A 26,593-nucleotide genomic window follows, 5' to 3' on the forward strand; every position below is an offset into this window, starting at 1 on the left:
AGTCTTAATACTTCTGAGCATAGTATGGCTTCATGAGGATATTGTTCATGACCATATGGTAAAACAGCGTTGCATAATCTATACCCATAGGGGTATATGAGGGGGCAGAATGAGGGTTGCACAGCCAAAATTAACTTGAGGGTTCCTGGTTTTTGATATATTCTCTGTGCTCTCCTTGCATGGAGTTTTGTCCATGTAAATCTAGGGATGTTCATTATATGCATTTATAATCTGCTTCTTTTTAGCTTTTTAAAAAGTTACACCAACTAAGTGTTGCAGGTTTCCTGTAACAAAATATCGTAATTTCTTGTAGCGCTTCCAGCTTTCAGTTTCCCCTCTCATGCAATTAGATGGCCCACAGACTTCATGATACAGCTGTTGCAGAAGCTCCTGAAGATTTGTCGCCTTGTTACAGCCCGAGCTGTTGGCTCCCAGTTGGGGATGAAGTGAATTGTGTTTGCTGCACATCGTCTTCTGATTTCCCAGGCCTGGCGGCATTTGCGAGTGCTTAAAGAGTCTCTCTAGGTCAGCTTCTGACGGCCGCTTCTGATGTTCTGGGACTTTTCACTTGGCTTCCTCTCTGCTAAGGAGAGGGAGAGGTTTTGACATTGTGGATTAATTGCAGTCATTCTGCTCCCTGAGGAGCTTAATTTGAGTTGTTCATGCCACTGCTGTCTTAACGCTGAAGCTGTTAGTGTCCAGCACTCTTTCAGACAGACAATTCGAGTCTTTTAACTAGAAGAGGTTTGTGTTGACAGCAGAGGTTCTGCCTCAACCCCCTGGATCTATGGAGTGATTCAGTTAGTAGCTGTAGTTAGCCATGGCTGTGTGATTACCAGACCATGTTGCACTACTCCACTATTTATACCTTGATGTAGTTGCTCTGCTGCTAACTTTTCTCTTGAAATAGTAATTTCTTAGTCATCGATGTTCACGTTGTAGTAAAGCATCCCATGTTTCACAGCTCTGGCCTCTGCCCTCTTGTGTCTGTGTAAAACTGCCACGTGTGTTTGTACCTGTGCATATTAATTTTTATTTTTCTGGTGGCTTATCAATTTGTCTCTGTTCTTTGTGTCACACTTCCCTGGGTTTCAGGTTTAATTTAGATACATAGACTGTTTCCATTGCTGTTGCAGCTGCTGTTTGCCTCCTTTTGTGCTCCTGTAGGGTTTTGTTCCTGAGCAGCCTGCAGCGTGATCAGGGATGTGGAGCTCTCAAACCTGGTGTGCATGACAGCAGGGTACAGCCCGTCAAGGAGCAAAGCTGTGTTGACTGGCTCTGTTTGTGTGAAATGCTACTCTGTCTTTTGCACTGAGTCATGTTAATGTCCCTCTGCTTTTTCTCAAAAGGTCATAAATGTCACTGCTTTACAGAACCTGTGACGGGACCTGAAGGTCTGCTCTTCAGTCTTCCTGCCCCAAGGCAATCCCACCCTCTCAGCTTAGTAGTAGAAAGACTCTTTTTGCAGAAATTCACAAACTGTGGGTATAAAAAAGGTAACGTCAAAGTTGCCCCTCTCATCTTTCCCTTGTAGACTTTCTTGAACATTTACATTGTCTTTAGCACATAGTCTGGTCCAGAGACTTCCCTGCCAGTGTTTAGTATCTCCTTGCTTGCCTTGAATAGTGCTTTCCTGCTTAAGCAATCAGGAGCTTGGTTTTATTTGATTATTTATTATTAAGAGGTAGGATTTATACAATACCCCTTTTCTAGCTCTGGGAACGCTCACATTATCTGTCACTGTAGCAGGGAGAGTTAAGTACGCAGAAGTGGAAAGTGGTAGATTATCATGTCTCCTAAACCATAGCAGCAGATATTGATATTTATTTAAAATATTATTAATTTATTGACCAAAATGGTAACATTTCTACAGATGCAGTCATATTTTCACAATTCCAAAGTGACAGTATTGCACTTTCTGTTTCTTCTAAAGCGGAAGGGAGAGCAAAACAATAAACTGTGGTATTGATCCTGAATTAGAGAACTAGCAGCTTCTTCCTTCCTTACTAATTTATGCAAAGAACTGCTTAGAAAACAGTTCACATTTTGCAGCAGTACAGTAAAAACTTAGGTCTTCGGGGATATTCAATAATGCTGAAACTTAGGAACTTCTGTGGCTGTTATCTAACAGATTCCTTGAGTGAGACATGACAATTAAATCAGTTACTTAAAAGCATTTGCTTTCCAAACTCAAGGCTAGCAGCAGTAGGTACAGGTATCCCACAAGCACCCCAGAACTTGCTCAGGCACAAAACAGAAGGTCTGAGCCAAAGCTGTAGTTTTAACTGTTGTCTTGGTGGAGAAAAAAAAAAGCTCTTATGGGAGAAGTACATAAATGGTTCATAAAATTGTAGGAAAGTCGATGTGGAAGGTGAAGAGGTCTCCTAGTCCAGCCTCCCGTCTCAATATTCATTGCAAGTATTATTTTCTCTTCAGTCCACCAATGGATGTGAAGAACCGATGATTTCTTTTATCTTTGTACAAGCCATGTAAATAGTATTTATGTTCTTTCGGGTTCTTCTTCACTAGTCTAAGTAATTCTAATTATTTTAGTCTTGTTTGTCATGTGATTTACCCTCTGATTGTTTTTCTTGCTCTTACCTGAAGTATTTGTTGTTAATGCATGTCATTCTTGAAGCTGTGACTTAATTGCCACTGAGCACAGCAGAGGGATTACTTCATGTGGCTGGCAAAGTGGTGAAGCGCTTGTCGTCTTTGCAGCAACAGGAGACCAGTCATTTGTGTTCAGCTTCTGACTCACAATAACATCCAGATCTCCAGCCTGGCCAGCTGTATTTGTGTGGTTTATTCTGTGGTCATATTTGTAGCCCTTTGCGTTTGTCTTTACTGAATTCCATCTAGTTACCTTCAGGCCTTTTCTCAATTTTGTGAAGGTCTATCGCAGTCCTTTCCAACATGATACCTGTTCTGTTGGAGCATCCAACTTGGTAACAAATACGTTGACTGTGATTAGACGCGGGACAGACCTCAGTGGAGTACCGGCTGATCCCTCCTGTTGTTTTGATGCTGAACCCCTGAGCTGCCCTCTAAATGCCTATCCAGCCAGTTTCCATCTGCCTCGTGGCAGTTTTGTAGACCGTTCTTTTCCCCAGCGTCCAGAGGGGAATGATCTGTGAGACAGTGCCAAAAAGTATTACTCAGATTAAGATGTAATGCCTTCTCCGTTTCTCTCCTCCGCACAGGGATGCGCTACATCAATTCAGTTCTACTCCACTGCAGTTTTGACAATTCAGTGATCCATGCTTGTAAGCATACATCATTGGTTGTTCCAGTATTTCTCCAAGAACTGAAGTGAAAGACAAAAAAATTATGTGGTCCTGTAATCCTCCCCTCTCCTTTAGCTGTTTGTCCCTTCCAGGACAAAATGGTCATGCCTTTGGTCTCAGAGTTTTCTGAAGGTAGGGAAAACACAGTCATCACCAGTCCTGGGAAGCTGGGAAGGAAAACAGGATGAGAATATGATGGGAGACATCTCATACAGCCCTGTGTTTTGGATTGTTTTTTAAAAACTGGCTGAGATATTGTTCTATTCTTCCTCTTCTCTTTCTGTGCAGTGCAAAGAGGTGGTGCAGGGTCACTTCCACACAGGCATCGCATGGCGGTGCAGGAACAGCTGGTCCAGACCCCTAGTTTGTGTTGATTAGTGAGATGCTAATGCTGTGTAAGAAATTGCGAAGCAGGGGATGCTGACTCTACTCTGTTTTCTTTGGCTAGCCCCCTGTGTGCTGCCCCCGCCCCAAGTCATATTCTTTAATTCCTGGTATAGCTCCTTTTGAAAGTACGAACCACGTGTTTTAATAAATCAGTGTATGAGCTATCAAGAGAAAGCCCAAGCACGGCAGACTGTGTGTGAGTATTTTGGAGGAGTATGACAGATCTGCCCTCCGTGGAATTCTGCAGCTAGTGGCCAAGAGAAGAAAGGGATGTGTTTTCAGTGGGATAGATTGGGGGGGGGGGGGGGGAGAGGAATATATAAAAAATAAACTACTCTGAAGTAAAAGTGCTTATTGTGCTTTCTGCATCAGTGTTTGAAGAACCTGAGTGTTGAGCTGACTTAGAAGTTTGTTAATGGTTTGCAAAGTGCAGACCTTTGCGATAGCAATGAATCAGCCAGATAACTATCTTAATTAGTTATTTTACTATGCAAAACTTCAAAGGGGACTACTTGGGCCTTTTTTAAAAAAACACATGCTATGCCTACCAAAAGAATATACCAATATACCGCAGCACAACTTGCGATATATCACACACTGCAATTCCATGGTTTCTGTGCTTCTGTTAATTCCCCATGTATATAAAAACAGAACAGTACATGAGTTTTGTAGCTCTTTACGTATCTTGCCTCTCTTCCTTCAGATTCCCTCCCTAAAGCCATCAGTTTATCTGCTGGATAAAAGACGGTTAGAAGAGGTTAATATTCTGTAGACTATTTTAAAATAAATTGAATAGAATTGCATAAAACCTGATGGATATCCTCAGTTTCATTGGAAGAATTTTTGTTTGGCTTCATTTTTTTTCAAGATAAAACATGTAGATGATAAGCTGTTCCAGCATATTTCCCAAGAGGGGGAGCTTATGCTTTACCTGTTTCCTAGAGCTGTAAGAGACACTGCGGGCTGTAATATGCTGCACCAAATCCACCTTGCAAAACAGCAAGCTCCAGGTAGCTTCTCCATTTCAGAAACACATGCATGGGGCAAGATTAGGTGCTGTGTGATGCTCCCTGTGCACGTGGATCCACGCGCATCATACCAGTTTGCAGGGAGGGTAAATGCAGTCAGTGTGGAGAAGGGTGGAGACTTCGGTCCACGTAGTGCCTGCAAAGCAGGTGCTTGTTTTAAGCAAAAGCTAGTGTGGGTTAAGGAAAATAGATGCACAGCATTTTCTAAACTGAATGGCAGCATCATTGAAAATGAGTTTGTCCTTGTGTGAAGCTTATTTGTGAGAGGCTGTCGAAGCTGTTCTGAATTTTTAACCTGTGGAAGTTAGAGATTGCCCAATGCTGCTAAACCAGCCGTCGGGCTGCTTGGCAGATGTTATAGTGTCTGTGATTGATCGGTTCGTATCACATCGGGTACGCTTGATGAGCCTGGGCGTCTCTTCTCTGACTGTTTATTGTCTCTTCCCCTTCAATACGTTTCTCTGATGTATTTTGGGATGGAAGAGCAGTTGGATGATGGGGAATTCGGGCAGAATTGTGCACCAGTCCTGTGTAGGTTACTTTTTTTTAGCAGGGAGAGTTTTTAGAAAACAATGTAATTGAAAAAACCCAACCTCCTGAAGGTTAAAGCACAGTTTTAAAGTAATCTGGAGAGATTTCATTTTTGTGGGAAAGTTTGTTTGTTCTTCTTTCAAATACATCACAGCAGCAAAGTTGCATAGTGTCAACAGATGTGAAGGATCCAGTCTAACCTCTAATTGTCCTTATCTACTAAGCCTCAGGGGATAGATAAATTCTTCTGTGAAGCACATCTTTGCTGATAAATTTAATTAAAGTGCATTGGCAAGTTAGAGACACAAGTTGAAGATGTTTTAAATGAAAAGCTAGGTCTATCTGGATGCTGAGAGGTTTCATTTCCTTGCAGTGAGAGCAGGTCATGTTGCAGGAGGGGTACGGTGGATGTCTGAGTTATGAGCTACATCTGAATGCAGCTGTCCTCTGATTAGTGATGATGATGAGGAAGTTGTAAACTGTTGCTGGAGTGGATGGAGAGCACCAGCGCAAGGGCAAGCTTTCCAAGGAAGCTATCTTGTGACACGAGATCTTTCTAAATGTCCTCTTGCAAAATTCCTTTGGGCAGACTTGGCTTTGGAGAAGACTTCAGAATTTTTCTGAAGGGGTTGAAATGTCAGCCAGTTTTGTTTGGAAGGAATTTGGATATCTGATGATCCTTCCAGCTCTCAGCTACTTCAGATGCCTTTAGGTTTTGCGACACATGGACCCTGGCAGGGTGATATATTTTTTTCTCTTCCTTTCAATTGGGCAATTGCTTGTATGCCTTGGAGGCTCTGGTAACAGTACACTGATCTTATTACCCTGCATTTTGGAGGTAACTAAGTGCATGTACTGATGGTACGATATTGTGTTCTGTCTGCTTTAATATATCTGATGTGGTGACTTCCTCCTGCGCAGCAGGCATTGGAGTAGCACAAGAACTCTGTCATGGAGGGAATACTAAAATAGTTTTTATCAAATCTAGAAATCTAAACAAACTGGCAGAATATATCTGCTCCAGCTATTTGTGGTGTTTACCAATTAGCTGTCTGGGAGATGCCAGAAGACATTCATTTCCACCAGCCCTGAAATTGTACCTCCTTCAGAATTAAATTAAAGCACTCTGCAATATTGGCACCATTATAAACTTTCTAAGATGGTTGATAGTATAGCAAATGCATTCTGTATGCAAGGCTGTGCATTGGTGGGCTACAGAACCGCTTTGAAATGCAGAGTACACACAGAGGCTTCATCCCTCTTGAGTTCCACACACCCTCTCCACTCAGGTCTGGCAGTGCTGGGAGCGGTGAACAATGCTGCGCCCCAGAGAAGAGAAGATTCCTGTGTTGGGAACTCGCCATTCTGCTGCCTTTCAGCCAACAACAACAGGAATCACAGTGTTGGTGGATAGGTGTGAAATGATGTGGTCTTATTTCAATACCTGCTTTGCATTTTGTTTACTCTGACTGAAGTCCTCTGACTACTACACGTTTCTGATTTACGTTTATGAGAGGAGTACTGTCCGTTTGAGCTCTCTGTACCTCATAAATTCCCATTTCCCACTGAGGGAGGTGCCAAAGAGCATCAGCTGGGGTCATGCTGGCCATAACCGAGCTGCATCTGACACAGTGCAGTAAACGTGGACAAAGCTATCCTGCTAGTTTATTCTAAAATTCTGCGGCTTTCAGTTGATTACTGAGACAGAATCTTCTGATGGAGAGCAGCAACAAAAGACGCATCATTAGCCTTGTGGAAAGTGTAAGTAGCGGTGCAGGTCCTGCCGCCTTTGCTTCGGGCGTTGTGAAGATCACAGCGCTCTGCACAAAGTGGAGCCCAGTGCCTTTGTCCTGATGGGAGCTGTACAGGTTGAAAGAGTGTAAGAGTAGCTGACTTAGGCAGGAATGCATCTTTGTGAATGCTCTTTAACTGAAGTTGCTTAGCATGACACCTTTTTGTTTAATATTAAAGCTTGGAGGAAGGATTAGGCTTAGTTCAGTGAAGGCCATGGGCTACAGAGGGAGCTGAAGGAAAGCGCTGTCATGACTGTACGACTGTCTGTATGGCTTGGCGTTGTTGTCTATGGAGTCCATATTTTGTGTTTCATCCTTTTAAATTCTGGGAAAAAAATGTTAACCAAAACAGCTATGAATGATCTTTGTCCCTTTCCTAGAGACTTTCCTAGTATCTCACTTCTGGCAAAATGTGTAACAGTTGATACTGGTACTGGGTGACAGGTTTGGGCTTTTCTGTCTGTGTCAGCAGTCACATCTGGGCTGCATGGTGGACTTGATACAAATATCTAATACTAATTATGATAAAGAATTAGAAGATAATTAAATGCAGTTTGTCTTGGAGAATGTTAGGATCCAGGCTGGTCATGGTCATTAATGAATGTCAGCTGCAATAATAGTTTAAATGCAGTCCTACTGGCCACGTAACCATTGTGTTGTGCTGTAGCATCATGCACCAAGATTCATCACAATGGAGTGGTGTTTTTTGGTTGGTGGTTTTGTTTTGGGTTGTTTTTTTTTTTTATTTCCAAGCCCACCTGTATTTTGAGCACTTCACTGCCAGCTTTATCAGCTGGGATGTTACTGAAATTCACATACAGGATACATACTTTATCTGCTGTGAACCTGAGCGGTTTTCCACAGGGAAAAAAAGTGAAGGAGAAAGATTACTTGAGGAACCAAAATATAAAAACATGGAGATCCTCTCTAGTGAGTTGTGGTTATTACTTTATAACTCAGCTGTGCAGATTTATTTCAGGGTGAAGTTTGGCAGCTTATCCTTCAGTCTCAGAAGCTGATCCTTATGGGCGAGTTCAATAACGCAAAGCTCTGCCTGGCTGCTGAATAAGAACCAGAAGTTTGTTGAGTCAGAGTTGCACCCTGTTGTTGTAGCGTATTTTGACTTTTATAAATAGACTGTGACCTGATTTTTGTATATTAAAAATGTCAAGATGGATGTAACCTTGTGCCAGGTTTCCCACGTAGCAGGCTGGACACACCACGGGACGGGCTGCACAGCACACCTGCCCGCAGAGCCTGTCTGGCAAGGCAGCGCAAAGGTCTGAGCTTACACACACCTCTTTTGTTTTCATATGAGAATTTAGCAGAAAAAATAGATACTATTTTGTGATTTACCAAAAAAACCCCCTTTTATTATTTCTCTTGTTTCTACCCCCTTCTTTTTGGTATTTTTGAAGTGATATTATGAGGCTCCTCCAAACCAGTTTCATTACAGCTAATTTCCCCTCTCCTCGGGCAGCTGCAGCCTTGTGTACCGAATTTTTATTATACCCAGAAGCTTTCTGCCTACTAATAAATAATGGTGGCAAATTTTTATATTAAATAAATGTGGTTTCTCATTGCAGTAGAAAGGAAAATAAGTAGTCTCTCTTTTTTTTTCCCCTTCTTCATGCATCTTTAAATTGTAGAAATTAAATAATGTGAAAACAGCATTCATTTTAAAGAGACACAGCCAGGTTAAAAAAATAAAGTTCTTTGACTTATGCCATTAGTGATAACTTAAATCATCATTACACAAAAGGTCTTTGGAATCTTTTAAACATAATTTTTAAAAAAATCATTGTTAATGCAATCTGTAAAGAGCAGTCAGCTGTGCTTTCTGTTCTTGTTCCTGAAGTGAGTTCCCATGAGCAGGATCAGCCCTTGCAGTGCCCCTGAGAGAGGTGACCAGTCCCAAAGCCACCTGTGTGGCTGTGGGGGGAGAGGGAGGGAAGGGGGCATTCAGGTGGGAGGAGCAAGAAGAGCCTGACCTGAGGCTGACAACTTGAACTCTGAGAGCCTACCTGGGTTTGGAGGGTGCATCCCTGTGCTAGCCCCAGGGCAGTCTTAGAGATGGCTTTGCTCTGGTGGGATGTTAAAATTTTACTGATTCACCAGATTATCATCGGCACATTGTTATTAGTAAGTCTTAAAATGGGAGTTGTGGTCTAGCTCCTCGCATTGTTCATGGACCGCTTCTCACTGACATGAAGCATCATTCATTTAAGTACCAACCTGCCTGTGTTTACCTGGTTGTCTCATTGTTTTCAAAAACTTGCAAGAGAGCTGCTCTGACGTGCCATGCTTTGAAACCTGGAATAATTTCAATAAATTTACAGTTGTAGGGGGAGACATTTCTTCTGGCTGGAGAACATCCTTGAGAATTTCAGGATAAGGCTACTTTTCTTGAAGAAATTGAGTTAGCTCATAATTGGAAAGGGATAGCTGTTTAAATAGTCAATGTAAATGGAACATAATTAACGTTACCTTAATCCGTCTCCCATGATTCTTAAATCCACGCATGGGAACCCCAAATTGAGGATGCATGTCCAAATGTACCTTAATTAAGTTCTAATTAATTTACCTACTTAAACAGTTAATCCTTTCTCTCTCAAAAGGAGATTTCACAGTGTGGAAAGAGCGAAACGTTTCACACGTCCATTTTACGTCCACCACACTTCCTGACAACAGTGCTGTACCAGTCCCTGATCCCATCCAGCAGCAGGTCTGGGAAGCGAGGCAGCCGCGCGCGGTGCCCACCGGCGATGAGGGGCTGTGGCTGTCCCTGCAGCGCTGACTTCGGCTCTGTGTGGGTCCGCTGCGGCGCAGTGCATGTGCACCTCTGCTATGGCCACGTACTCGTCTGACAGAGAGTGGGGGTTTCTTAGGCACAAACAGTAGAAGAGAGAGGTGGAGGTGCCAGACCTGTCCCTGAGACCAGGGTGGGCAGTGGTGCCCTGTCCCCATGCCTCCGGGCTGGTAGGGCCGCCCCAGAGCAGGAGGGTGGGCTCCCAGCTGCTGGAGCAGGGCTGGCAGCACACACCGACCCCAGCTGCGCAGCTCCCGTTATGTGTCTTTGTACGTGCAGAGCTCTGGCTCTCCATGTCTGTTATTCTGGGATTAGGCCAGAGCTTTATTAAATTTCTTGTAAGTGATTAAAAGGGGAATTGAAATTACAAGATGAAATTGGAAGTGTTCAGAAAGGGAAATTTTTGTTCTTTATTCTTCACGCACTCCAGTTAAAGTATTTCAAGCTAAAGGTTTCTTCCTCCCTAGAATAAATAGGAGTGACCACTTGCACAGGCGGGGCAGACTTCCCTCGGTAGATCCTAGACCAGAAGTTCCCATCAGCACATAGGTTGTGGGTCTTGGTGACCTCTTCTCTTTCTTGGTGTTCCTGTGGCAGGCTGATGTCGGAGCCCAGAGCCGAAGGGCTCACCTGCACAAGCAGCTCTTTGGTTGATACTGGGATGAGCTTACCCACGGCGGCATGTCCATCTAAACCTGTTTCTTGCGCCTCTTGGTCTCTTACAGTTTTGCTCATACAGACTACATCAGAGCTGCTCAGTGTATGTTGATGATATTTCAGACAAAATATTCTCATTTAATCGTGGTCATGTATGGAGTGGTTTTATAATTCCATTGGGTTTTTTTATTGCTCTTAGCAATGCTCTCCTATCTTTTTTCACACTCATTTGTGGACTACTGTGTGACTTCCTTAAAACAGCATGGGAGAATCAGAACTATGAGATCTGAAACATTAAAATGTTTTCATGGCTTCTTTAAAATCAAGTCACTGGTAAGAGCTGATAAGCGCACATGTGAGTGGCATTGGCTCCAAGTGACTGGTTTCCAAATCTCGCTCATATTGCCAGCCATTTCCCAGGACTCGTGGGCACTTATCTCCTCAGCCTGGGTGCACATCTGTGTTGCTAAATGAAAGTAATCAGAGTCAGTATGAAAATTTAATAAGCTGCATTCTGGCACTGGTCATGTTCTCCACTGTGTATTTCTCTCCTCCCTGCGGAAGTCCTCAGACACTGTCAGCCAGAGCCGCTGCAGTGTTTACAAGCACTGGTGTTTATTAGCCTCAAGTCACTCTGTTGGGGTTATTCCAAAAACAGACCAGATCTCTGAATTTGCCAGTATTTTTAGAGGGCTGCTCAAAGCCAGGCCTCAGCCTGGGAAGCTGTAAACCTCATGGCCTTCCTGTTCCAGTCTGAAAATTAATGTTTCAGAAGCAGAAAGATCCTTAGACAAATTAGTGGAATTCAAAGCTGCTAACTTTTTAGCATGGTAAAGTTTTAAATAATTACATGTTTTACCTTCATGGTGACTCATAGGTGTGTAGTGGGTTGCGTTTACGTCCTAGGCAGGGTGTGTCTCACAGTGCTGAGCGTTGTGGCCGTCCCTACTGCCCTGCCAGGAGAAGCGGAATAAAGATGGAGAAAAATGGGAGCAAGTTTTGTGCTTATCTCATTAGCCTTTTGCCGCAGGAACGTTTTAATGTTCCCAGCACCACAAGCTGGGCCAGGTTTTGGAAGTTACTAAGCTGTATTGTGTGATCCACTCAAATGCTTGAGGTCTAGGTGCTGCCATCTAACAACATCTCTGCAGAAACACAGCCCGTGCCTGCTGCCAGCTCTGTCCTGGAGCTGTAACCGAGGGCTGATGCCATCAGCTGCCGTGCAGTCGTGCGCCGTGTATTTCAGCGGAAAGCCTTCTTACGTGAGCAAGTGCATTTCAGTACATTTTTTCATGTCCTACTTAAAAATCTGTATTGGAACAATACTTTTTGAGCAGTTTCTTCTGTGCAAATAGAGCTTAATTGATACTTCCATCCTGCTTAATTATGCCTTAAGTTTTAGAGCAATCTGCTCAATTTAAACACCTGTTCTGTGAAATGGAAAGAAGTCATCTTTTGGGTGATGCTGTCTCATTTGGCCGGGGTCTGTAGCATCCTCATTTTTAATAGCGGTGTTTCACTCCTCAGCTCTGCCTGCACCTACACAACGTGTACTTTTTCTAGTCTTTGCACAAGTGAGTTGCCATAATGTGGCTGTCCTGTCTGCTGTTGTGGGAGGTAAATTGCTCCCAAATTCAGTCCTGCTGGAGATGCTGGCATTGCCCTATAGTTATATGGCAAATTGTTTTACACACTACTGTTTCTGAACAGGATTAAGTGTATGTTAATAATTTTGGTTTAGTTTTTTTTTTTTCATAAATGTGAGCAAACCTACATATGTGAGAAATGAAATTTGAAAGATTTTTCCAAAATGAAGTTTTCTAAATCACAATAAAAACTTCCACTTTGTGGAAAATAAGGCTTCTTATTTATTTATTTATTTATTTATTTTATTTTATTTCCCCAATCTGGAACATCACCTTCGTGTGACATGAGTGATATGTCCCACAAAATCCAAATTCCAAACAGCTTCAGTGCCCTGTTTTGGAACTAAGCCCCAGCTGCCCACGCACCCAAGGGTGGCGCAGACAAGGGGACCTTCTGCCCCTGCTGGCATGCCCATGGCCACAGGGCACCCTCTGGGAAGCACCTGGCCCTTGCGTGGTGATGGACGCGGCGTGCTTTGGCTGTCCTTGCTTGGCGGCTGCTGCGCCAGTCGTTCGGATCGGCGGCTGCGTGTAGAGACTCCCACCAGCAGCCCCCGGCGCCTGGGCGCAGGCGTGCCTCCGGGAAGGCATGGCGAGGCTGTTGGTGAGATGGTAATGCACACGTATATGCGCACATTCTCCCTCTCCAGGTGAAAAGCCCCAGCTTGGAATAAAGAAATCTCAGGTGAGGCTGCAGCTCTGTGATCCCCTGCAATCGTGGCTTTACACACCGTGTATGTGACTGAGAGTGTCCATTGTAAGGGGTTTATGGAGTGTAAGTTGTGTTCGTCCTTGCACCGTTGTGTATTCACCTTCTGAAGCTCTGCTCCGTTCTCGGGTCAGTTCTGCAGTCGCTGCCCGGTGTCTGCAGTCCCACCTGCTCAGTAAAGGTGCCTCTGAGGGGGAAAAGAACCCGGTTTCTACACTGTAGTTAAAACCTGCCTGAATGCACAAATACAAAATTCTGGTTTTCCCTTACTAACTCAAGGATAATATGTCCTTGAATTAGGCATTGAACTAATTACTATTTCTGATTGCTTGATTCCTCCACATTATATATTCATTGATTATTGTTCTTCTAAAAGCCTTTTTCTAACTCAAAGCTAGAGCAAACCAATGTTCGTGGAAGTCGGTGCGGTAATAAATCAGGGACTTGAAGTGTCTGATTTGCTTTTCAATGAGGGGAAAAAAAAAACATTGGCAGCAATAATTCTTCTCTGAGAGAATAAGTCCATTTGTAATGCATCGTCTTGGCTCATCGGAGGTTTTTTTTGATGAATAACCTATTCTAAAAGAGAGAAAAAAATTAAGTTCAGTTACTTCATTTATAATTCAGAAGCCTCCTATGACTATTTCATTTATTAAGTGCCCTCTGAAGAGTTTCTGATGTTTCTTCTGAAAAAGCATCACAGTTAGATGGCTTGATATATTTCACAGTTTTCCTTTTCCCTCACTGCTTTGGAATTGGAATCTTGCCTTGGTCCTGGCTTACCCTGCATTTCCCGGCCTGGGGGAACCCATTTAAGGCCAGTGACTTGATGCTGCTTTTTTGGGGAGATTGCTGCCTCCATAGCCTACGTTTGCCCTCTCTGCACCTTACCAAAATATATGTGGGAGACTTCCACAATTTACTTTTTGTTTCCCAAGCAGTGATTACAGATCTAAACCTTAGTAAAAGTACAGTAGTATCTTTAAGCTGTTATATTAATGCTGTGAGTGACTGCAGTAGGAATTTTCGGCCAGGCTAGTTACGCATTAATAAGAAATGGGTCTTCTGGAAAACTGATGTTTGTCAGGATATCCGGGCTTCCTGCCCCTTGTTGGAGGCTGGGGCTGCCCCTCAGCTGCTGCCTGTCCTGTCTTCAGCTATGAGACTGGCAGGGAAAAGGGACGCTTCATTGCAGTCAGCCAGATGGTAATTTTTCAGGAAATAGGATTTCCATGAACATTTTTTCATTTTCTGTTCTTCACCTCTACCCAGGACCAATTTAAAAAAAAAAAAAATTACAAATTACGACCTTTAACAGCAGATTTGCTCCTCTACCCAGGCGTGACTGTGGCTGTCTTGGAGTATCCTCAGCTCTGTCCCAGGCTCCCTGGGTGACTCGGAGCGAATCTTGTGGCAGAGGGGCAGCTGTAAGTCAAATGGTTGTGAGCCAGGGCTTCCCGCGCATGCCACAGCCTCAGCACACAGGAAAAGCTCCTCTGCTCCCCTCTGACAGCTAAAAAAGAAAGAATGTTCTTTGTGCTTTATTTCCTGCTGAGATGGCGGAACTGTCCCTGTTATGCATTTGTGCAACGGTGGGGCCCTGACTTCAGCATCGCTGATACAAGGGATGGAGACCAGGATCAAGTCAAGCTCCAGGAGGGGAGTTATCCTCTGGAGCTCAGAGGGTGGTTACAGTGTTATATTATACTTGTGTATACTGAGACAGTACGTAGGCTCAAAATTTACTAAAGAGCTGTGCGTGTCTTGGGTACTCTGGATTGGGAAACTGAGCTCAGATTGCTGGAAACCGGGACAGGGCTCTCGGGAGTATCGCTCCGTGTTCATCTTGTTCTCTTCCCTGGGTTAGGTTGGCTGGCTTGGGTCAGACCAAAAAATATTTCGTATGTGTCACTTTCTCCAAGAAGAAAATCCTACAAAGTGGGAATGGATTGATAGAAACGGGGAACACTGATTAGGTGAGAACAATGCTGAAGGGCTGTTCCCAGGGCACACTGCGCTAGACTGTGAAGTGCCATGAACTACAGCTTTTTGCAATACTGATTTTTTTTTTTTTTTCCTGTCTTGCAGACAGGTCAGTTCTTGGTTTTAGTTCAAGGATTCTTACTAGCTGGAGTTCAATGCCTGCTCCAGATCTAGAGAGCCTGGTTTTGCAGCACAGAAACAACTGTGAGCTGTCTTCCAGAACCTGAGCAGGTGAAAGTCCCTGAAAAGGAGCAAGCCTTGTCACAGAATGAACGTGCGTCTACCATGAGTGCTCATCTCTCTTGTGGAAATCACCCTGGTTGCTGAGCTTGCTCTGTGAAATCCTACAGACAGCGCAGGACAAGTGGGTGATGTTGCCTCTGGAAGGAAGATTAGTGGCCACGTTACGTGTTGGTTTGTAGCTTTTCTCAGGGTTCACTGTGCTTTTCTCAGGCCGATGCTGGTGAAGTAGGCTAAGTGCTTTTACCCTCTGCTGGCTGGGTTTTTCCCAGTGCTAGCCCTGAGTCTCACTCTTTTCTGTGATGACTGTTTTCCACTTGGCTAATTCATGGCTCTTGTTACAGAGCCTTGTGATGGAGCATGGCATGGAAGGTGACTGCTTCCCTGCTTGGGAAGCAACATGTCCGCTTTTCTGGATAAGGCAATGGGTGTTTAGATGTGTTCATACAACATCAGCCATATTAAACCTGATTTTCTTAAAACCTGATTTGTTATACTAGTGCTAGAGTCAAAAGGAAGCTCAGCAGCATGTACTGCCAGGAGCTCTGGGAATATGGTGAAAGAATCTGGTGAACCTCCTTCAGATTAGCCACTGGGTTTTATGTTTATTTAATCAAAGGCATGCTTGCTATCAGTTCTTTCTGTTGGCCATTTTTCGGCCTCATCACTTTGTTACTCTTGGCTACATTCCTTGGATTGCTCTTTGAAGTACTTGGAGTGGATTAGAAGCAAATATTATACTGTAAGCACTGCCTAAATATCAACCTAGAAAAAATTCAGGTCTTAAGAGAGTCTTTGCTGCAATTGGAGTGGGGCTTTGTCTTATGCGACAGCACAGAGCCAAAGTACAGACACGCTTGTAACGAGGGAGGTGCGTTAACTGAGAGCTGGTGAAGTAGAGGGGACTGATGTGGAGCTCTGGGAAAGCATGTCTGGATGCATAAGCTTTATTGTTCCCATTTTACTGATGAGACTTTACAAATTGCCTTTACTCCTTCCTGTTCTGTCGGAGAGCTACTGAGACGTAATTCATTTCTCTAGCAGGGCTGGAAACAGATTCAGAGCAGTTGAATGCTGTGAAATGGCCCTCCTGTTTGTTAATGCATTATCGCCAGCAAATAGCGCTGCTGATGCGATTGATGATTGTGACCAGGAGACTGAAAGAAGCCATCAGAGCTATCAAGCAGGATAACTTTTAGGTTGTGTTGCATTTATGTTAGACATTCCTCTTTTCAAATCCTCTGCAGCCTGAGTTGTGCTAAGGATGTGAGAACTGATTGGCATAATTGTTTTGTGTTTCCAGCAAAATAGTGCAAGTTCTGCACAACTCCCCTTTTGGGGAACAGTGTATTCTGATGTTTGCTTCTTTGGTTCCCCTAAAGGGAAATGGCATACTGTGAATCCTGCTGCAAGGCCATTAATGTGCTGGGAGGGCTCTTGCTGGGCTGGAGGTTTCCTGATGCAGGGTGTCAGAGAAGGAGCAGAGAGTCTGGGGGCTGGTTATTTTTGGGAGAATGTGGAAAAAGCTGCATTACCTATCCTCTTGCAATCGTAAAGCTTACGCGTGGCCAAGACTTATTAAGTACCACTTAGTGTTTGAAAAGGATTGGTTGTGGGTGCTTGTCCTTGGATTATTCAGACAGGCTTTTTCAGGGCCTCTATGGATGTAAAATTGTGTTTGAGACAGAGTAGACAATCTCCTCTTCTGTAAAATACATTACTGATGGTTGGGAAAAAAATTGACGCTCCTGTTGTAGGCTTTTACTTGCCACCTCCATAACAGATGTGGCACAACTGCAGGACAGTAGTTTTTCCACTGGTTCAATTAGGTTTATGAAACAAAAGTATTTCTCCCTGAGGGCAGAGTTGTGTTGGGGCTCCTATAACTGAGAAAACAATGGAGCTGGCTGAAAACAATCCTGGAGCTGAGGACCCATCCCCTCATTATGTTTGGCAGTGAGAGATTTGTGTGTAAAGCCATTTTATATCTATTCCATTGAGTTCTTTTAAATTCATTTTATTAAACAAACAATTAGTCTGGTTTAGAGTCTACAAGAACTCCCTTCAGTTGAAAAATGCAACTGGCTTGATATGGTTGCAGTAGAGTCTGGTATTGGCTCTGCCGCTGCGGTTCTGCTGCGGCTCACCCTGGTCAGGTAGGGGTGGGCAGCCCCAATCCACGTGCGCAGCCCTGATGGGTTGGGTATGGCATTGCCTGCTGCTTGTGAACAACTAATGTCTTAGAAATAATCCTCAGAAATTACGAACTGAGTTTCTGCCCATTTCTTTTCATTGATCCGTAATTCCTCAGAAATTGCTCTGTTCTACTGCCCGGAGAGTAATCCATAACCTGGAGGTTGGGGGGGGGTGAGGGGGGAAGTTCAAAATCATGAGACGCTTCTTGGAAGAGATGACAAATAATCAAGTCCTCAGTAACTGCTTCTGCATGTTTTTGGAAGAGGTTTATAAGTGGTGGTAACAACACTGTAGTTTCTCCTATCTGTACTATTCAGTATGCTAAGCAGACATAAGCATATGAATCTGAAATTATGATTAAGAAGCTTTCTGTTCAGCTTATTGAAAAGTGCCATTTTTCAACATAGACCAATTCAGTGTTAAATAAAAAATACGGCCTGTGAACCAAAAACTTTGAGTTATAATTTTAATAATCTGGAAGGGAATTAATTTTCAATGGAACCCTTGAAAGCTGACTCTGAAGTTTTTCATATAATGAAGAAAAATGTATTGTGACAAGAAGCTTTTCCTATTTTTCTTCTTTAAATAGCTTTTTTTCCTCTGTCTGTAAAGAGGAAAAGAAAACATTTGTATCCAGCAGGTATTATCTGCAGTCTAAAGTTTTGATAACTCACAAGGTTACCCGACACAGAAAAATAGATCATCTTTCCCTTTTTTTGCAGCACATCTATTGTCTCCCTGCTATCTGTTAATAATCTCTGATGCATTTTAATCTCTTCAAGCCCAATATTTAGAGTGGGATCTCCGCGTATACTCTAGCTCTTTTTAGTCATTAATTTCACCCTTATTAAATCAGGACACTATTCTCATTCTTTCTCTGGTAACTGCATTTACATTTCTTTGTTCTCAGTGATGGAAATTAGTTTACCGCTAGTGTTCACATGCAAATTTGGAGCTATCCTTATTAGACTTGAAGTGGGAGATCTTTTTTTCCTGTCCTCAGGTCACCCAGCGGAGTGGTATTTCCCTGGCAGTGGGTGATTTCATGGCCAGTGGTTCAGCACCTTTTGCTTCGTTGGGGATTCAGGGCCTCTTTAGGCAACCTGCTCATTCTCTTTATTTATTGCAAATCTATCGTGGTGGCTCAGGAAGGTTAAAAAGTCATGTGGTTATACTGCATGTGGTACAGTGGAGTCTATTAAATTTTACTAATTGTTTTTATATGCTTTCAGTAAAGCTTCTAGTGTGCACTGTGACATGCAGGTGGACTGAGGGCAGCACCTGCCCAGGCTGGAGGTAGGGCTGGGGAGCCACAGGAGGGAATATTCTCACCAAAACTCCTGTGCCTTTCAGAGGCTATTGCAGATCATACTGCGTACCCAGTTCTCCAGGGAGAGGAAACTGATGCCATGAGAAGCCATATACATATCTTTAAAATATTTTTTTTAATTTACTTATAACCTAATTTACTAATGCAATTTTCTCCCAGGGGCTGTGAGGATAGCAAAAAATGACCATGTTGCGAGTGAAGTGACTGCCAAGAGCACCAGTTAGTCTTCCAGACCACCTGAGACTCCTTCAGTCTCACTAATCACTCTCTTATTTCTATAGCTGTCCAAGAGCTAAGCTGTGGAGAGGAAGAAGGCGGCTGTGGGCCCCTCTTGTTGCCCCTCAGCAGACTTGAAAAACTGCATGCCAAGTCCTCCTTGTCCCTTACCAGAGCTGCTAGGACGACTGCTGCACTGCTGTCTTGCTGTATGCATGGATGCTTGCATGGGTGCATGGCAGCCTGCATGCTTCCCTTCACGTGCTGCCCCGAGTGTCATGGTCGTGCAGGGGACAGCAAGCTCTGCCTTCCTTTCCTGCCCCTTGGGGTAAGGGAAAGAGGCAACTCAGGGAAAAAAAAAAAAAAAAAAAGTAAAATACACCTGGAAACAATCCTACAGTAACTGGGAAAGGGGACCCCATGGCATTTCCAGAACGTGTCCAATGTCACCTTTAATATTAACAAAAGACAAAGATCTGTATGGTTGTTGCTTTCTTTTTGTTAAATTTTTTTCTTACTTTTTCCTAGACCCTGCCCGATGGTTTTACGTGTATCAGAGAGGTAAAATTTAAACCAGTTTGACTCTATCAATCATACAATTTTTGTAGCAAAAGTTTTCTTAAGCTAGGTAACAGGTTCACCTGGCTGAGTTTATTCTCACTTTCCACGTTGGCGGCAAAGAAAATGAAAGGTGCTTGAAAATTGCCCAGTTCCTGGACGGGGCTGCGTTCTGGGAAGCAGCTGAGTCCCCTCTGATGGAGGCAGCCCTAGCTTCTACTCGACCTCTGAGTCCTTCTGTGACATGTGAAGTCAAGTACTTAGCAATTGTACTCTCCACGTAAAGTTTTGTGGGACTTTTCCAAAAACAATCAGATGGAAGTGATTTTTCTAACTTTTCTAGTGAGGTTTTTTGCTAATTCACCTTTGTACAGCTACTTGGAGGAAAGCACTTGTCCCAAAAGCACTTTTTCTGCAGCATCCCCATGGAAAAGCAGCACAGCACCCAGCAAGCTGTCAGTGTTTTTTCCACCTGTTTGGACAAGTTACTTCCCTTATAAATGTTGCAACAGATAGGTGGGAATGTGCAAGGAAAACTGAAAAGGAATTGCTGGTCCAGGTAAGGTCCAGTGCACTGGAAGGAGGCCCTGCTGGGGAATGGCCACAGCAAAGCTGTTTCTAATGATGAGCAGGCTTCATGCAGTGTCTGCAGAAACATTTAAAGTCAATAGTTCATGTTCAGGTCTTTGTTACCTGGTCTTAGTTGTGTGCCAGAAAGACATTTTGGAGGTACCCGTGGCCTCTGACTGTTCCCGCACCTCCTTTTGCAGAGTGTAACTGTATTCTGGCTTCCCTGTGTACGACTCAACAGGAGCGTAGAGGAAGAGGGAAGTATTTCTGTGTGACACTTTGCACAGATCATCGCAAGGATTAGCCAAGGAATCTTAAAATTCAGATGTTTTAATTAAACCTCAGGCTTGTATGCACTGTTGGGTTTTCACGTAGCTTTTCTCTGCAGCTGGTGGTGTTGCAGGTTCACACAGGCAGAACAAGCTCACTGAGCTTCACTGTGTAATGAATTTGATGTTGCTGGTTTAGTGGTGAAAATGGACCTGAAGGAGTCAAAAACCCATTTCAGGAAAGGGGAGTGGATGAGGAGACATCAATTTCTTCTTGGCTGCAGAGATTTATTGGCTGCAGAGAGTCCCTTTGGTTTGGAAATTGATCTCTCCAGCCAGTCAATAGTATTAATAATTTATTAATAAAGGATGGTTCAATTTTAATTAAATATGTTTAATATTTGATACGTCGGTAGGTATCACAGTGCTATTTTTTTATTGATGTTTGCCATGAGCAGATTTTACTTCCCCCTTTTTCAGGATTCACAGAGGTGCATGTACACGCGTGTGAGGTCCAGCTGAGCTGCCATGCTGGTCGCCTTGGTCGGCGAGGGTTTGCAGCTGGGGTCGCTTACAGGCTAACATTAGGTTTTGTCTTGGCGCAAGCCCGTGGAGCTGCACAGAATTATTCTGACCGTTCCAAGTAGCAGAGCTGGAACTAGAGCTCTCCAAGGCCTTCACAAGGGCAGTAATTCCTACAGCTCCCACTTACACCAGCGGGAGGGAACGCGGGGTGTGCATCACTGCTACGGCTCTCACCTGCCTCCCAGTCCCATCACTTCTTGCTGTAATGAGCGTTTATGGACTCAGGCCCTTAGTTATTTCTCTTCTTTAAATTTTCAAATATTTGTAATAAGTTTTCCACAGGCAGGATCTGTTTTCTATGAGACCTGCCCAAGCAAGTATTCTGTCTGGAGATTAATTTCAAAGATGTCATGGATAAACTAGAGTTAATTTTTTCTCCAGGTCCTTGCTCCTAAAATATAGCTCATGTTTTTTTAATAAAAATAAGATGCAGTCTAATAATTCTTGCACATAATTTAATTATCTTCTGCTGTATTTGTAAAACTACCCATTTCATCTAATACTTGTCAGTTTTACAATGAACACTGGGCACATTAGCTGTATTTTACATCTTGATTTTTTTCTTTAACAAAAAGTGAATTTATTATAAGCAACATGTTTTCAAAATCCTCCCGTTACCCACAGAGCCCGGCGTTACCCGGTTTCACCGCGCAGCCTTGGGACAAGCAGGTTAATTCCTTTCAGCCCGATGGCTGTTCAGAGCCGGAGCTGGTAAATAACACACGATTGTTTCCTGGTTTATAGCACACAAATACAGCTTTGGCATTGTCTGTCAGCAATTTAATCTGTTCCGCTTATGAGGAAAGGGTCGTTGGGCCTGGAGAATATTGTTAGGCATTTTTGTATGGAAATAGGGCACTAAAGCGAATCCTAGAAGATGTGCTGGCAACAGAGGATTTTAGGACTCAACTCCTGTGCCAACAGCAGCACGTTGTCTGCTCTCTGCTGCTGGTGCTGGCCGGTTACTGACTGGGTCCCTAACAGCACTGAAGTGTAAAAAATTTCTTCGCTGTATCTAATCTAAATCTGTCGTCTTCCAGTTTAAAGCCATTACCCCTTGTCCAGGAAAACAGCCCCCGCTAAAAAGTTTCTCCCCGTCTTTCCTTTAGGCCCCCTTTAGGCATTGGAAGGCTCTAATGAAAATTCATTCCCCGCTCTTGAGCAAGCAGCAGAGAAATGAAATACAGTATCTTTCATGAGCAACAATCCATAAAATATACAAGTATGCCAGGATTATTTTTCTTTGTGAAGGGTAGCCACTGTTTATTTTGTCTGATATCCAAAATGTGCCTATGCTATGGGCTCAGCAAATTGAGATGATGTTTTGCACAAAAATGCAAAATTAAGTAATGGTTATAACCTGGATCTGCGTTGGAGTAGGATTGCCACAGGCACTTCTGCCACACTCAGATTTTACCCTGCTGTTAACACAGCCATACAAATAGGGCCAGAGACGCGTTCTGAATCAGAAAGTGCTACTTCCCATTTTCCAGTTTTAAACATACTGTAATAAAAAAGCAAAGCAAATGCACGAGCGTGTTCTGCGCTGCCTGAACAGTGCAGACGATCTTAAAAGCTAGGACGCAACTCACTGCAGCCATCTGGTGTGGAAGAGCTTAATCCAAAGATTGTTTCAACAAGTGCTGGAGCTAAACATGAATTATTTATCAGTACCAGCAAGCAGGAGAAACCTCCTGCCTTGGTTACTGAGTCCACCTAATTAGTAAGCACAGATAACTCCCCCTCAAAAAAAAAAAAAAAAGAAAAAAAAATCATACTTTGAGATCCAGAAAAAGACATTTGGACCTATCTGCTGTGGTTCAAATTGTCACTAACCAGCAGTATGGTACCCAGACCCTGAGGCAAGTGTCTCCACCGAGCAGGGCAGGGGCTTAGTTCCAGCTGGAAAGGGACACTGTGAGCCACAGCAGCTGGTGACACGTGTCCTCTGAGCTGGGCAGGGGACCGTGCGCATCCCTTGCAGTGTCCGCAGTCGGTCCCTAGGTCTGTTCCTGCACTTGCAGTTGAAGGAGAGGAAAATTAACTTTAAAACAGTGGCATGCCTGTTTCCCACACTCAGATCTCTCAGGGTGTTTGGCAAGCTGCAACCAAGGCAAAACTGATGACGAACATATTAGATAAAGTATCTTAACATCATGTATTCCTAATAGAACTTTAAATTTGTATGTTTGTATTTATGTATATACTCTTGCTTGCACTCGCCACGGTAAAGTGAGTTTCAGTTTATTAAAACTGCGATGTTTATAAATGCAAGGGCTCATATTTCATGCTGTGACATCCCTGAGGAGCTGGGAAGGACTGCGCCAGTGTGATAATGGAAATAAGAGGAAAGACAATCTACATGGCAAAAGGCAAGGGCAGATGGGGAAGTAAGCATCTCCCTTTTTTGCCACCGAGGTTATGGTGGTTCATTTATGGGGTGTCAGAGAATGGAAGAAAAATGAAAGAGCTAACTTGAGAGAAAACACTGAAAGGAGACAAATAATGACAAAAGAAATCTTTGTGGTAGATGGGGACTGTTGAGCTGGAAACGCTCGATTTGCACTGAAGAGCAGGTTTGTGTCCTTGGGTCTCTGGCTACAGGTCCCCCCGCTCCGAGGTCTGTGCTACGCCCACCGCGGACTTTTGCCGGGAATGGAGGAGGGATGAAAGGAGATGCTGCTGAAGGGAAATCTTTTCCTATGGGATGGCAACTGAGAAAAGTTTAAATGTAAATATCTGACGAACACAAGGGAGAGAATGTTTGATCTCTGAGGCCTATTAATGTAAAGTAGTTATTCCTAAAATAAATTTTATCTTTTAAAGCAGGTATTATTGTGAAACACCACAGAAAATAGCTCTTTGTTGGCAAATGATAGACGAAATGACCTAATAAGTCTTTCTTGTATTTATTTGCTGTAGAGATGCTCCAAGAAATGCCCAGGACTGCTTCTGTTCTACTGAAGGAACAATTTCTACCATTTTTAGAGTATGGTGACTGGAAAACTGTTGCTCTGGTATAATTTGAGTGTCCCCTTGGCCAGATCTAAAGCTTCGCAAGGTTGTTTTTTTTTTTTGTTAAATTTAAAAATATTGCATTTGGGAAAGGAAGAGGAAGCAGCTGAAAGGATTAACCCACAGGGAACCATCAGATCCCCTTTAGAGGATTAATGCTGGTTCTGGAATAGAGAACGGAAGGAAAAAATAGAGCGTCCCTTTGAAAGGGGTGAATTTTTCATAATTTCCTTTCTGCAATTTGTTATAAGGAAAAGAGCAATGTTTCTCAGCATGGGAAATAGAATCAAATCTACAACAATAATCTGGCTTTATTTTAACATAGAAATATCTGCCCTGTGGGACCGAAGCTCATGAACTGATTGTTGGCAAAACCTATTCTTGCAGGACAAGCTGAAGAAGATGAATTGCCCTATGGTGAAATAATGACTCGCTGAACGAGGCTGGTATTGGCAAAAGACAATGTATCGTTATTAAATTATAACATTCATTACATAATGTTTTAGTCAAGAGTATTTTGAAAAAATAATTCCAAGACCCTAATTTTGGGTCTGCTTATATATAGGACATCTGTAAAAGCCAAAGAAATGATGACTTTTGAGCTGTAATTCTGCAGATTTTGTTTAAAGCTACTATAGAGCAAGTTTTCCATGAGTGAGACCTTTTTCTTTAGCTATTTGGGTTTTAGAATACTGACACAAATTCCGTTAACAGTCTTAGAAAACTGGTTCCTTAAGAAGTACATGGCAGATAAAATACCCACCAAAAATTAGTCATATCAAAACAATTTTGCAAAGAATGTGATTTTTCTCAGCTGGATCTTTCCTGCCTCTGTGGAAACCACGTGAACAGCCACATTGCATGTGCGTAAATAAAACCAAGTGTGAGAATAAGCCAACAGGCTGGCTTCCCTTAGCCTCAACACTGACATGAGGCTGCATAGATTTTTTTTTTTTTCTCTTCCTCTACCGACTTATATTATAGGATAAAATACAATAATTATAGGATAGAATACATACGTATATGAGGGTGGGGAGGCACTGGCACAGGCTGCCCAGAGAGGCTGTGGATGCCCCATCCCCGGCAGTGCTCCAGGCCAGGCTGGACGGGGCTCTGAGCGACCTGGTCTGGTGGAAGGGGTCCCTGCCCAGGGCAGGGGGGTGGAACTGGGTGATCTTTAAGGTCCTTTCCAACCCAAACCATTCTGTGATGATACGTGGCCAGTATTTTACAGTTGTGTTTTACATTGACTGAGGTTCTAAATAACTGCAGAGTGACTCCATCAGTAGGAAGCATTGTGTGTTTAACTGGGTACAGAGCAGGGAAACACTCAGAGCACAAAACGCGTGGCTTCCTGGGGAAAACCGAAACAGCTGTCAAGGTCGTACGTGAACTGCGGGATGCGTTGGGGGGCAGTAGGGATATGCAGGGGAAGGAGTCTGGGATGGTGTGCGTTTTGTAAAGAGTTTTAGATAACTTACAGTTAACCACAGGTAAACAGGAAGGTATTTCCCATACAATGTATGGATCAGTATGAGTCTCCCTAGCCTGCCTCCCTGCTGAATGGATTTCCTCTCCTTTTTTCAACCACTCATTTCCCTTCTCTCATTTTCAGAAATTTTTCTCACTTTTTTTTCTCTCTCTACAGCTTCTTCTGCATTCCTTCATTTTGTGACATCTGCTTTCTTTCAAAGACAATGACTTTTCCCCCTTATTTCACATTATCTGTTCTTTTTCCTGTAGAAGACATCCTTTTCCATCTCCTAACAGAAGTTATAATTTCTAGACTCTGTGTTCCCTTTGTGTTTCCTTTAGGCCTCTTCTGAACACTTCAGCCTTCACTCTTTTTTTTTTGTTTTTTTTTTTTTTCTGCATCATAAATGGTTGCGATACTCTCCTTCTGTCCCATGTTATTATCAAGTCTCCCTTAATAGTGTTCATCTGTATGTACAGAATTAATTTATTTGTGTAAAGATAGCTGTATTTTGGTCTGTTCTTTCACTGAGTCTGTTCTGAATGTATGCCTTTTTTCTATTCAGAGCTACTCCGTTTCCTTGCACATTTCTCATTAAATTCTTGTCTTTCAGCAGGAATTGCTATATTGTACTTGATCCCGATAACCCAAGACATTTTTACAGGCTGCCAGTTGTGCTGTTTTGATTACAAGAGGAGTGTTAGCCTTTATGCCAAGCAACTTTTGGAGGTAGATGGGATTTTCATGTCAGCTGCAACCTGCCTCAGGTCCTTCAAGTTTAGGGAATCTCACTTTGACATACACAAAGCATTTGAATATATTTGGGCATTACCTGCACTGCTGGGGAAATAGGCTTTGACAGATAAAAACATGCACCAGAACAGGGGTGAGATTCCGCTAATACAGGATGTGATGTGTGTCAGGTGTTTGTCTTCCTTGTGGGAGAGTGATCCCTTGAATAAAGTGAGCATAAGTATTATTCGTTGCTTATCTCTTTCCCCAGAAAGTCCGTGTAAATGTAGGCTGGATTCATTCCAGATTCAGTAACTGTGGGCAGAATTTGAATTTCTCCTAGGATTAAAGTGACCTTTAGTGTCCCTGTAGCAAGCTTTTTGTTTAGCACACAGAAAGAGCTTCCTTCACTGTTTACCTGCAGCGTAATGTTGGTGTCTAATATGCCTAAGCACGTCTGCTCTCTCACTTCTATTTGCACAGCTTTCTTTAAAGCTAGTACTTTGAAAGGCCTATTTCCTCCACGCTACTTCAATATTTAGATAAGAAATAGCTGGTGTTGCCTTTTGGAGTAACAT

The 26,593-nt window shown here is 43.1% G+C and overlaps 1 protein-coding gene across 3 annotated transcripts in view; it reads left to right on the forward strand.

The window, feature by feature from the left end:
• Nucleotides 1-26,593, forward strand: part of KCNIP1 (potassium voltage-gated channel interacting protein 1) — a 395,949-nt gene that overhangs the window by 347,996 nt on the left and 21,360 nt on the right. The gene's annotated exons all lie outside the window — the stretch shown is intronic.

Source organism: Chlamydotis macqueenii, chromosome 14 (assembly GCF_036417535.1).
Source record: "Chlamydotis macqueenii isolate bChlMac1 chromosome 14, bChlMac1.mat, whole genome shotgun sequence".
Lineage (NCBI taxonomy): Eukaryota > Metazoa > Chordata > Aves > Otidiformes > Otididae > Chlamydotis > Chlamydotis macqueenii.